This window comes from Nesoenas mayeri (genome assembly GCF_963082525.1).
Source record: "Nesoenas mayeri genome assembly, chromosome: 2".
NCBI lineage: Eukaryota > Metazoa > Chordata > Aves > Columbiformes > Columbidae > Nesoenas > Nesoenas mayeri.
Genome location: NC_137543.1, coordinates 163,247,371 through 163,259,372, shown reverse-complemented (window position 1 = coordinate 163,259,372; position 12,002 = coordinate 163,247,371).

Below are 12,002 nucleotides of genomic sequence, written 5' to 3'. Positions count from 1 at the left end.
GTTTGTTCTTTGGAGGAGTTGTCCTCGTAGCTCGTAGCGTTGGCGTTGGGCGCTTGGAGAACGTTGGGCGCTTGGAGAACGTTGGGTGCAGCCCGGTGGCGCGAGCAGAGCCTGTAAATCCTCAGGCTCAGCTTTGTTTTCCATGGGAGTTATTCGTGGAGTGGTTCGGGTTGGGAGGGACCTTCAGAAACGCTTTAGTCCATCCCCGCCGCCGTGGGCAGGGACGTCTTCCCCTTGATGAGGTTGCCCAAAGCCCCGTCCAACCTGACGCTGGATAATTTTAGGGACCTGATGTTGTTGCTGGGCTGGAGCTCCGCACTGGGAGGACGCGGGACGTTGTTTTGGGGAGCTGGACTTCCACTGGAGCCCGTGCTGATGGTGTTTACCGGAGTTTTCCTACAAGCAGAGAAGCTTTCCGTCTTTCAGCCGGATGCTCGTGCTCCTTGTCCCGCTCGTCAGCCAGAGCTCGGCTTCCTGACAACTTCAGCGCCCGGCAAAACCAGCTCGTCTCGCCTCAAACCGGAGCCACCGCCGAGCTCCACGTGGGGTCTGCGGCTTCTCCGTGGAGCTGCCCACCTGCCCCTCTCGATGACCTTGAGGGTCTCTTCCAACCGGGACGATTCTTGATGGATGTTTGTATCGTTGGCCGTAAGCAGAAGAAACTTCATCTCTTTGTGCCGTTGCTGGAGCCGTAAAGGCGCAGCCAAACCTGGGACGGGCGAGCGCTTAAGACACCGAGATCGGAGCTTCTCAAATAGGTGACACGTTGGTGGGGTCATCGCACGGGGCGAGATCATTAGGATTGGGAGTCCCAAGAAGTTCTTCACTTGGCATCTGGACGTTATGATGGAAACGGAAGATGCTGCAGCTGGAAACGTGTTGATCTGCATCTTGTCCTGTACCCTCCCCAGCTTGAATTTCGCTCAGTTTTGGGGGAAAACGGTTCTCCTGCCATCCCGCATCTCCGCAGGCTGCTGGTGCCCATGGGTGGTTTGGTGGTTTTGTGCTGGTGCCTTTCAACATCCCAATGACTTTGTCGAAATGACTTGATATGGATTGATATGGATCAAGAGGGAAAACGATTGGGAACGTCGGTGCCCTCGGCACAAGGCGGGAGCTCCCGGCGAACGTGCTCTGGTTAAAGATCCCAATTTGGGTCCTTGAGCTTATTCTGATCTATCAGGGAGATGCTGGTGGAAGCGAAAGGTTCGGTTTTACATCCGCGTTTCCTTTCCAACGTTCCTCCCCTCTGTGTTAAGGCGACTGATGATGGTCCCATGGGGTGTGAAATCGAGAGTAGCGAAGGAGAAACTCGTCTCTCGCCGCCCGAGGGGTTTTCAGCTCCGCGCTTCAGCTGTTTGGTCCCCAAAAAGTCGGTTTATTTCAAGAAAATCCTCTTTCTATGCCCGAATTTGTCTTGGTCGCGAGACCGAGCGGCCAGTGAGTTATCAGACAAACTTCTCCCTTATCGCCGTCTCCCTGGTTTGAGGTGCCTGACTTGGGTCGGTCTCAGCGTTGGGTTTAGAGGGGTGAAAACCTCTTGTCTCGTCCTTCTGCCAATTCAGGTGCCTATAAATGGGGAAAAAGTGCATTTTTCCAGGAGCCGGCCCTGTGGGAATGTGCTGGGGGGACTTTTCGCCTTTAATTTTCAACATTTTAGGTCTGTAGATCAACGGCGCTTCTCTATGGTGGAGCATGGAGCCATTTGGGGAATGTTGCAGCCTCGGGTGCGTTTGAGCAGCCGAATTTCTCAAAAATGAAGAAATTTAAAATCTGTCGCCTAACCATACAATATATTTTAAATTCCAAGTCGTTTTCCCTCTGTGATTTAATATTTTCCTCGCAATGGCTTAAAGTGGAGGTGCAGACCCAACCGACCTCCTGTCACCGGCTGCCGTGGGCGACTTAATTCTAAATATAATTTATCGGTGCGTATATTTAGACAGGGGGAGGGTAGGGAAAGGGAGCTGGGGGTCCTGGGGACAGCAGGGTGACCATGAGCCAGCACTGGCCCTTGTGGCCAGGAAGCCAATGGGACGTGGGGTGGGTTAGAAGGGGGTGGTCAGTAGGTCAGAGAGGTTCTCCTGCCCCTCTGCTCTGCCCTGGGGAGACCACACCTGGAATCTTGTGTCCAGCTGTGGCCCCTCAGCTCCAGCAGGACAGGGAACTGCTGCAGAGAGTCCAGCGCAGCCACCAAGATGCTGCAGGGAGTGGAGCATCTCCCGTGTGAGGAAAGGCTGAGGGAGCTGGGGCTCTGGAGCTGGACAAGAGGACACTGAGGGGGGACTCATTGCTGGGGATCAAGATGGAAAGGGGCAGTGTCAGGAGGATGGAGCCAGGCTCTGCTGGTGACAACCAGGGACAGGACAAGGGGCAATGGGTGCAAACTGGAACACAGGAGGTTCCGCTTGAATTTGAGAAGCAACTTGTTTGGGGTGAGGGTGTCAGAGCCTGGCCCAGGCTGCCCAGGGGGTTGTGGAGTCTCCTTCTGTGCAGACATTCCAACCCGCCTGGACACCTTCCTGTGTAACCTCATCTGGGTGTTCCTGCTCCATGGGGGGATTGCACTGGATGAGCTTTCCAAGTCCCTTTCAACCCCTGACACTCTGGGATTCTGGGATTTTTAATAAGCCACAGAAACCTAAAGAAAATTAATATTTGCTTTACGTATTTGACCCTCTCATTAATAAACAGGCTGTGTTTTGTTATTTAGGTGATTCTTGAGGTTTATTAATGAGCCGAGCCGTGGAAGGACGGGGCATCCAGAGCTGCAATGCTCTTTACATTTTGGGTTTTCCTTGCCAGAAATGGTAGAATTCATCCCCAAAAATTCACTCTGTGGCTCCGTTTTTTATAGATTGGGGAGGACGCTTGCTGAAAAATACTATTTTTTCTTTTGTTGATATTTTTCCTATTTTAAACGTTCATCTCAAAGCAAAAAACCTGGCATTTGGACTCAGCAGAATCATTATTTTGAGCATTTGCTGCTTTCCACAGCGTCAATATCCAACCAAAGGTAGAAAAGAGGATGAAGAGGGTTAAATTTATCTATTCCTACAATAATTCCCCCGCCTTGTGTTTCGCGTCACCCCAGCGACCGGCTGCGGCACCACGGAGCGTTAGGCCGGGCTTAATCTCACTAAACCAGTTTTAATTGAAAGCGCTTGCTTCCCCAGGACCTGCGGGAAACGTGGTTGTATTTTGTTTTATCGAATGAAGAGCATCTCCCAAGTTTTCCACGTCCACTGACTGGACTTGTGGAGTAGATTAAACTTCATCTATAATCGCTCTAAGAAATACATACATCAAGGCTTTTCCGTTCGAGCAGCGACCTTAAGCTTAGCTCAGGGTTTTATTCACAGCGCCGAGACGACAAAGTTTTTCGGGGTGGACGGTGTTGCGGTTTCTATCCCGTGGATTCTTAATTTAGGGACAGCTCGTTATCGGAAAGTGTCGTCTCGTTGAATTTAGGGTAAGGACGGGACTTTCTGTGAGCACAGGTTTAAATATGGTGATTTACGGAAGCGTTTGGTGTTATTTGTGTGTCTATGAATTATAAAGTGAAAGAAGACACTGACATTTAATTTTCTGGCCTCTATGCGAAGCGTCTTTCGAGAATCTTTTCTGCTTGGGGTGCAGGGGACCCTGGAGGTGACAAATCATTGTCCCACCTCCCCCGGTGCCACCACTTTGGACACATCCCCAAGGCCACCGGTGCCGTTTGGCTTCTCCCGGAGCAGCTCGACTTCTGCAAGCAATCTTGATTTCCGATGCATTTTAGGAGCCCCCGGGGGGGTATTTTTAAGGTCAGGCAAGGAATTTGCAATGAGAATCCATCGGGTGCCACCTGCTGAAGGTTCGTTCCTGTTGGTGGGTTCAGGAGCTGAAGGAAGAGTAAAAATCCCTATTTTAAAAATTATATTGGTTTATATTCTTCTTCGTTCTTCCTCTTCATTCTTCCTCCTCCTCCTTCCTCCTCCTCCTTCCTCCTCGTTCTTCCTCCTCGTTCTTTCTCCTCGTTCTTCCTCCTCGTTCTTCCTCCTCCTCCTTCCTCCTCCTCCTTCCTCCTCCTCTTTCTTCCTCCTCCTCTTTCTTCCTCCTCCTCCTTCTTCCTCCTCCTCTTCCTTCTTCCTCCTCCTTCTTCCTCCTCCTTCTTCCTCCTCCTTCTTCCTCCTCCTTCTTCGTCCTTCCTCCTCCTTCTTCCTCCCTCTTCCTCCTCCTTCTTCCTCCTCCTCCTTCTTCCTCCTCCTCTTCCTTCTTCCTCCTCCTTCTTCGTCCTTCCTCCTCCTTCTTCCTCCCTCTTCCTCCTCCTTCTTCCTCCTTCTTCCTCCTTCTTCCTCCTTCCTCCTCCTTCTTCCTCCTTCCTCCTCCTCCTTCCTCCTCCTCCTTCCTCCTCCTCTTTCTTCCTCCTCCTCTTTCTTCCTCCTCCTCTTTCTTCCTCCTCCTCCTTCTTCCTCCTCCTCTTCCTTATTCCTCCTCTTTCTTCCTTCTCCTTCTTCCTCCTCCTTCTTCCTCCTCCTTCTTCCTCCTCCTTCTTCCTCCTCCTTCTTCGTCCTTCCTCCTCCTTCTTCCTCCCTCTTCCTCCTCCTTCTTCCTCCTTCTTCCTCCTTCCTCCTCCTTCTTCCTCCTTCCTCCTCCTCCTTCCTCCTCCTTCTTCCTCCTCCTCCTTCCTCCTCCTCCTTCCTCTTCCTCTTTCTTCCTCCTCCTCTTTCTTCCTCCTCCTCCTTCTTCCTCCTCCTCCTCCTTCCTCCTCCTCCTTCCTCCTCCTTCTTCCTCCTCCTTCTTCCTCCTCCTTCCTCCTCCTCCTCCTCCTTCCTCCTCCTTCTTCCTCCTCCTCCATCCTCCTCCTTCTTCCTCCTCCTTCTTCCTTCTTCCTCCTTCCTTCTTCTTCGTTCTTGTTGTTGTTGTTATTATTTTAAATTCAATCTGCTTTCGGGTTCCCCGCGTCCCTCAGGAAGCGTCGATTTAACATGTGCCGGCCGTAGCCTTTTGCTTTTCAGCAGCATTTAAATCCTGCAATTATAAACATTTCCCTGGTCTCGACCATCTTTTAATTAGAACAGTTGAGTTCAATACATGCGGAACTTCTTTCCGCGCGACCCGGTGATTACGTGGGATGGGATTTGAGCAAAATTACAAAACAAATTGCTTTAGTTTTATGTTATTTTCCTACTGATTTATTTTCCCTCCAAACCTGGGAATGTCGCTGAATAACCCGGTGGCGCCCGCGGATTCTGCGCCGCCACAGTTGGGTCCAACGTGACCATCCCCACCAGATCCTGACAGAAAGGACAGGGAATTCTGCAAAAATCTGCCGCTTGTTTTCTCTCCTTCCCTTAACGAGCGTATTTATTGTATCCTCGGAGGGTATTTACTATAAATCTGCAGTTGAGCGTTAGAAATTTGCCGCTTTTCGTGGTGACGAGCGATTTTGGCTCATGGAATCCCCTGGATGTGCGCTGGGGGTCGCCGGGATATATCACACGAGCTTAGCGAGTCCTAAAACTGGTTTTATGCCGGTTTAGAAAAAAAAAATAATGCCCGGTTGTGTCGTGACGTTTGCGCTTAAACCAGCGTCAGGGTCTTGCTGTTCCAGTTTAAAAATGTCCGTGGCCTGAAGAAGCTGGAAATAAATAAAGGTGGGATGGGGATGTTGAGAATGGGGGTAAAACACCTCAGTGACTCGTTCAGTTTGCACACAGGCTGTTGTAGAGCCTGAGATTTTAAGCCTAGCCTAACCCTCCTGTAGGAAGGAGGTTGATTTCAGCCTTTTGAATTGTTGCGAATGGTTCAAGGAGTTGGTGAAAATGTTTATGGCTTTGTAAAGCTGCCCTGGACTGTTGGTTTTAATATTTTGGGAGTCTCTTTGTAGGCATGCCAAACCATCCCTCATCTTTCTGCAGCTGATAAGCCAGAGCTGATAAAGCTCAGCTTTGTTAGATCCAGCCTCATCCTTTCGCAGGGGCAGCCCTGGACAGACAGGCCTGCAGGTATTTTAGGAACTGATTGCATTAGGTGGGGAAAATGCGGTTTTAAGTGTTATCTGTTGTCCTTTTGTTGCCTGGCTTGGAGGTGATTTTGAGGCAGGGATTATCTGCAATGCAGCCCCATGGGAGTTGTGCTGCTGGGAGGACGGGTGACCCTGCTGCTCACATCTCTCCTTCCTGCCCCCAGAAGAGGAGGAGGAAGCAGCTTTCCAAGGACTGAAGCTCCCGTAAGCCGTGGTTTGGAGTTAAGCCATGGTTTGGAGTTAAGCCGGGCTTGTCCCATCTTTTTGACGCCGTCGCTCTCTTCACCCGTCCTCGTCGTGTCGGTAAATCCCTCGTTGTGTACGCTGATTCCTGTCACGATTTCCTACTCGATTATACAGTGATTCCTGTCACAATTACCTACTTGATTTTACAATGATTCCTGTCACGATTTCCAGCTCGATTTTATGGTGGTGATTCCTGTCACAATTTCCAACTGGATTTCATGATGATTCCTGTCACGATTTCCAACTGGATTTCATGATGATTCCTGTCACGATTTAAACTCAATTTTATGATGATTCCTCTCAGGATTTCCAACTGGATTTCATGATGATTCCTGTCACGATTTAAACTCGATTTTATGATGATTCCTGTCATGATTTCCAACTGGATTTTATGGTGATTCCTGTCATGATTTCCAAGTTGATTTTCTGATGATTCCTCTCACAATTTCCAACTGGATTTCATGATGATTTCTGTCACGATTTAAACTCAATTTTACGATGATTCCTCTCACGATTTCCAACTGGATTTCATTATGATTCCTGTCACGATTTAAACTCAATTTTACGATGATTCCTCTCACAATTTCCAACTGGATTTCATGATGATTCCTGTCACGATTTCCAACCAGATTTCACGATTCCTGTCACAATTTCCAAGTTGATTTCACGATGATTCCTCTCACAGTTTCCAACTGGAATTTCCAATGATTCCTGTCACGGTTTCCAAGTGGATTTTCCAATGATTCCTGTCATGATTTAAACTCGGTTTCCTTAGACCCGTCCTGGCACTGGGCAGAGAGGGGAGAGCGGGAACTCTGGTGAGTTTGGGAATCTTGGAGCGCCAGAGAGGACACCACTGTTTTTATTTCTTAACTGTGTCTTTTTCCTGAAGCAGAAGGTCGTAGCTTCTCTAAACCACTAATATTATTAACACAGAGATAGCTGGATAGTTAAAATATGAAGCTTTGCTCAAAAAAATACCCCAAAAAGCTCTGTCTTTCCATGTGCTCCTGGTGATGTCTTTTCTCTGGCTCGCCTTCCTTTGCAAGGAGAGCAGCAGAAAAACCAAATTGTTTTCCAAAATCACCCTTTTTTCTTTCTGTTTCTTCCCTTTAGGCTTTGGTTGTTATCAGATGGATTTACCCCAGGAAGGGGCTTTGCCAGACCCAGGATTTAATTGAAACCTTGGGCAGAAATCCCTTTGCTGGCGCTAACCAGACATTTTACCTCACGCCGTGTTGTTTTTTTTAGCGTATATTTTCCCCAGATGCAGAGAATAGAGTTGAAACGCTCTCAGTAAATATTTATAGCGCTTTAAGTTCTGGGTGTTGTGTTTTAGCTCCTTTTGAATCCGCTCTGGACAGATAGAAACGGGACCCTGGGCTGAAGCGGCAGCTCCAATAGTTGAGTTTCATCATCTGGTGTCGAAACCGCTTGTATCTAGGGTTTTATTTTGATTTATAAAGTTCATTTCAGGGGGGGTGTATTAGGAGGTGACTCCATACATCAGTAATTCAAATATTTTTTAAAAAAATCCCTTATTGACATTATTGTGACCACACAGGGTGTCACTCGGCCCTTGTAATTTTTTGTAAATGGAAGAAAACCCAGATTTTTGCTTCAGGAAAAAGGGGGGTTTGGATTTAGGGATGCACTCGTCGCTACCTTGACCTCATTTCTGCAGCGCTTGGCCGCCTTTCAAGCTTCTGTTTAAATAAGATGTTGGATACCGTTAGTGATTTATTTATTCCCCCCCTGCTTCGTGGTGTGTTTTACCCTTTCCTCCCTCCATGTGTTTTTGGGGAGAAGGAGCAGGATTGTCCATTAACTTCCCCTCTGTTTCGCTCTGCCTTTGGTTTTACATTATCCAGTTGTTTCGCCGCGTTTTTTGGGTGTTTTGATACGAAAAGTACAGCGCCGGGTACAAAAGATTTCCCAGCAATTTCACGCCATGTTTCGGTGAATCGCAGCCACGTTTGTCCTTGGTTTTTATCTCCAACCGGCCGCATTAGGGACTAATAAACCGAGCGGGCGATAACGCTTCAGCCCTGGAAATACTTTATCAAATTGTTGAGTGGTGGGAGCTGAAGGAGAAGCAGCGATTGAACATGGGAGCCTGGAGGTGCCAACTTTGCCCGTTCTGCTGCAAAATCGGCCTAAAAATTCCCTTTTTGCCCTTAGGACCTTGCTGGAAGTGCAAATTTCCACCTGAATTCTTTCTATTTCTGTCCTTTTTGCTTTTCTGTGGTGTTGTGGATGGAGTTTTTGATGTTACGTGCTGGTGGATCCACGAGAAATACAGACAAGCATCTTTATCCCCCGCGCTGACACCATTTCTACCTAATCCAGCCTAAGGAAAACAGTCTAAAATGAGAATTCCCTCCAGTTTGAATGCTGAGGTTTTGCATTTTGGTTCTTTTCTTTCAGAAAGAAGGGCGATTTGGCTTTCAGATGCTAATTAACGCCAGCTTAAGGTGTGCTGAGCTGGGCTTTGCAGCCTTGTTAGTCTTGCAGATGTTTAGATAAGAAGAGCTTTAGGCTTCCAAATTTGTCCCTCTTAAGAAAAAGAAAACTTAAAAAAAAGACAAAAAGCAAACAAAAAGAGAAATGGGAGGTGAGGTTTAAGTTTTGTCTTAACAAACCAGCGTTTGCTGGTCTGAGGGGGGTTTTTTGTTGGCTTTTTTAGCATAAGCAAAGCCTGGGTTTAGTTCAGACCACAGTGTGGATTCCGGCTGGAAAAGGAGAGGAGTCGCATTCACCTCGAGCTGTTCAAGCACCTCAGACACGCTGCAGTTGCTGAAATAAATAACAACAACTTCTTTTTTATTGAAATTTCCAGGAGCGGGAAAGCCAAGGGGATACAAACATGGAAAAAGAACAACACGTAAGGCCATCGATACATCTATAGAAAGGATTTTGGTAGGAAAGCGAGTCTATAGACTTAAAAACACATTTCTTGTAAATACAAACTCTTCATGGAGTGAGGATTTTGCTGCTGTGGGTGCAAATTGTGTATTTGTGGGGTGCGTGCAAGCGCGTTTTGCTCTTACCCGACCGATATCTGGCGTTAATTCATCAGATCTGAGTGGCAAAATTGTCCTTTTAAATTTTACTTTAGGGCCAGAGTGGTTTTTATTTCTTGATTTTAAAATACCAATGCGTAGGGCTGCTGTAGAGAAAAGATGGTGCAGTTGCTTTGCTTCGAGTTTGATTTTGGGTTTGATTTTGGTTTTAACGACCCCTTTCTCATAAACGAGCCGCTAAGTGCCTGATTCAATGCTCGTTTTCATAATAATCTTCCTTTTATGTACCTGCAGAGAGCAGAGGGAAACAAATGGGATTGTCGGAACCCTCTGTGGCTGCAGAGCTGCTGGAAAAGCTCCAGCTTATGTTTTGGGGTGGTTTTTGGGTGGTTTTAGGATGGATCCCGCTCCTTCCTCAGCCTCGTAACGTGAGGATGTTACATAACTCCAAACCCAGCGCGGGCGGAATTTACCAAAAAGATTCGCTCATTTTGGAAGTCTATTTATATATTTTTTGGGGGGATCTGGGGCGATGGAAGAGGCTGAAAATGGAAATAACTCATGCCAGGTACCTCCTTTTATTCAGGTTAAAGCTGCACGTGGGCAGCTGAGCGACACGGGATGAGTTTCCACTGCTGGGTAATTCAGGAGGAAAAAGCTCTTGGGGCATAAATGCCTAAATTTCCACCGCAGTGAGGAAATACTTAATATTCCCTCTCTGGAAATAATTCACAGAATCACAGAATGGAGTGAGTTGGAAAAGGCCTCAGAGCTCATCCAGTCCAACCCTTGGTCCAACTCCAGCCCATTGACCAGATCATGGCACTAAGTGCCATGGCCAATCTCAGTTTAAAAACCTCCAGGCCGGTGAGTCCAGCACCTCCCTGGGCAGCCATTCCAATGCCTGACCACTCTCTGCACAGAATTGCTTCCTAATCTCCAGCCTCAATTTCCCCTGGCAGAGTTGAAGCCCATGGCCCCTTGTCCTATTGCTGATGCCTGGGAGAAGAGCTCAATCCCCCCCTGGCTAGAACTGCCCTTCAGGTGGTTCTAGAGAGTGCTGAGCTCAGCTCTAAGCCTCTTCTTCTCCAGACTAAGCAAGCCCAGCTCCCTCAGCCTCTCCCCATAGGGCTTGTGCTCAAGTCCCTTCCCCAGTCTTGTTGCTCTTCTCTGGACCCTCCAGCACTTCAATCTCTTTCCTGAGCTGAGGGCCCAGAACTGAACACAACACTCCAGGTGTGGCCTCCCCAGTGCAGAGCACAGGGGAAGGATCACTGCCCTGGTCCTGCTGACCACGCTGGTTTGGATACAGGACATTCATTCTCTGTCCAGTAGAAATTAAACTGTTCACATAGGCCTCGATGTCCATACAAGATCCATTCCCAGTGATGTCACATCTGCTTCATTCTTGCGTACTTTATTTTAAACAACCAATTGAATTCCCACGATTTCTTCTCTTTTATCCCTTCCTCGCCGTTTTCTGTCTTTCAATATTCTCAAATAGTGGAGTTGCCCCCGTCTCTCGCTACCGAGCAGCCAGATCAATTGGCTTTTATCCCCTTCAGCATATCGCGATTTTCTTCTGTGTTTTTGGACACCTCCACTTTGTGCACGTGCCAGCATTTCCCTTATTACCGGTTTTATTCAATATTTTAGCAACGAGAGCAAAAATGGATTGAGAGGAATAATTTCCTTCACTCTTACAGCAGGATATTAATTATAAATACTCAACTTGGTTACTAGTCTCCCAATATTTAGCTGTTAAACCTGCGTTCTTATGTTCTGTTTTTGGTTTGGGAACTCCAGCTTTTGTCTGTTGGTTGTTATTCTGTGCTCTGTCACAACATATTTGGCGATTGGTGGCTTGAAAATCTTCATTTAGGTTGGAAAAGACCCTTGAGATCATCGAGTCCAATGTTCTCGTTGGGTCTTGACCTTCTCACCCCGTGTAAACGCTCGTGTGTAACGCTCAAAATACGTGACTGTCAACAGTGTTTGTGTCCTGGGGGTCTGAAACTTCATTTTCTGTGATCCTAAAGGTGAAACCTCCTTTATTTAGGCACTAATTTGTGTCAAAGTGCCGTTCTTAGGGGGCTCCTCTGCCTCAGTGTTGAGTTCAGGGCTTGCGTAACCCCGTTCAATCACACACGTGCACTCTACAACTCGCTTAAACTTGCGTTTCGTCAGTGAAAAACGCTAATTTCTGACCCATTAATGAGCTTTATTGACTGGACGTGAGCCTTCGTAGAGGCAGGAGTTGGTTACTGTTGTGGTCGCCCTTTCTGGCAGGTTGGTCCCAATTCTCTGATGCTCTACCTGGGGAGGTGGGTGTTTATTTCCCGGGCTACGCAGAAACCAGGAGCTTTGACTTTCTTTTACTAGAATTTGATACTTCTCGATGAGCCAAAGTGAAATCTGTGCAGCTTTACTGCAGGAAATCTTCCACCGCGTCACCGCGACGGTGCCGAATTCTGTCTCAAAAGCTGGTTAAATTTAGAATCATCGACTCGTTTTGGTTGGAAAAGCCCCTCAAGATCATGGAGTCCAACCATGACCCACCCCATGTCCTGAGAACCTCATGTCCGTCTGTCCAACCCTCCAGGGATGGTGACTCCAGCACTGCCCTGGGCAGCCTGTTCCAATGCCCCACAGCCCTTTTGGGGAAGAAACTGTTCCCCACATCCAACCTCAACCTCCCAAAGGTCCAACTGAAAACTTCCCTG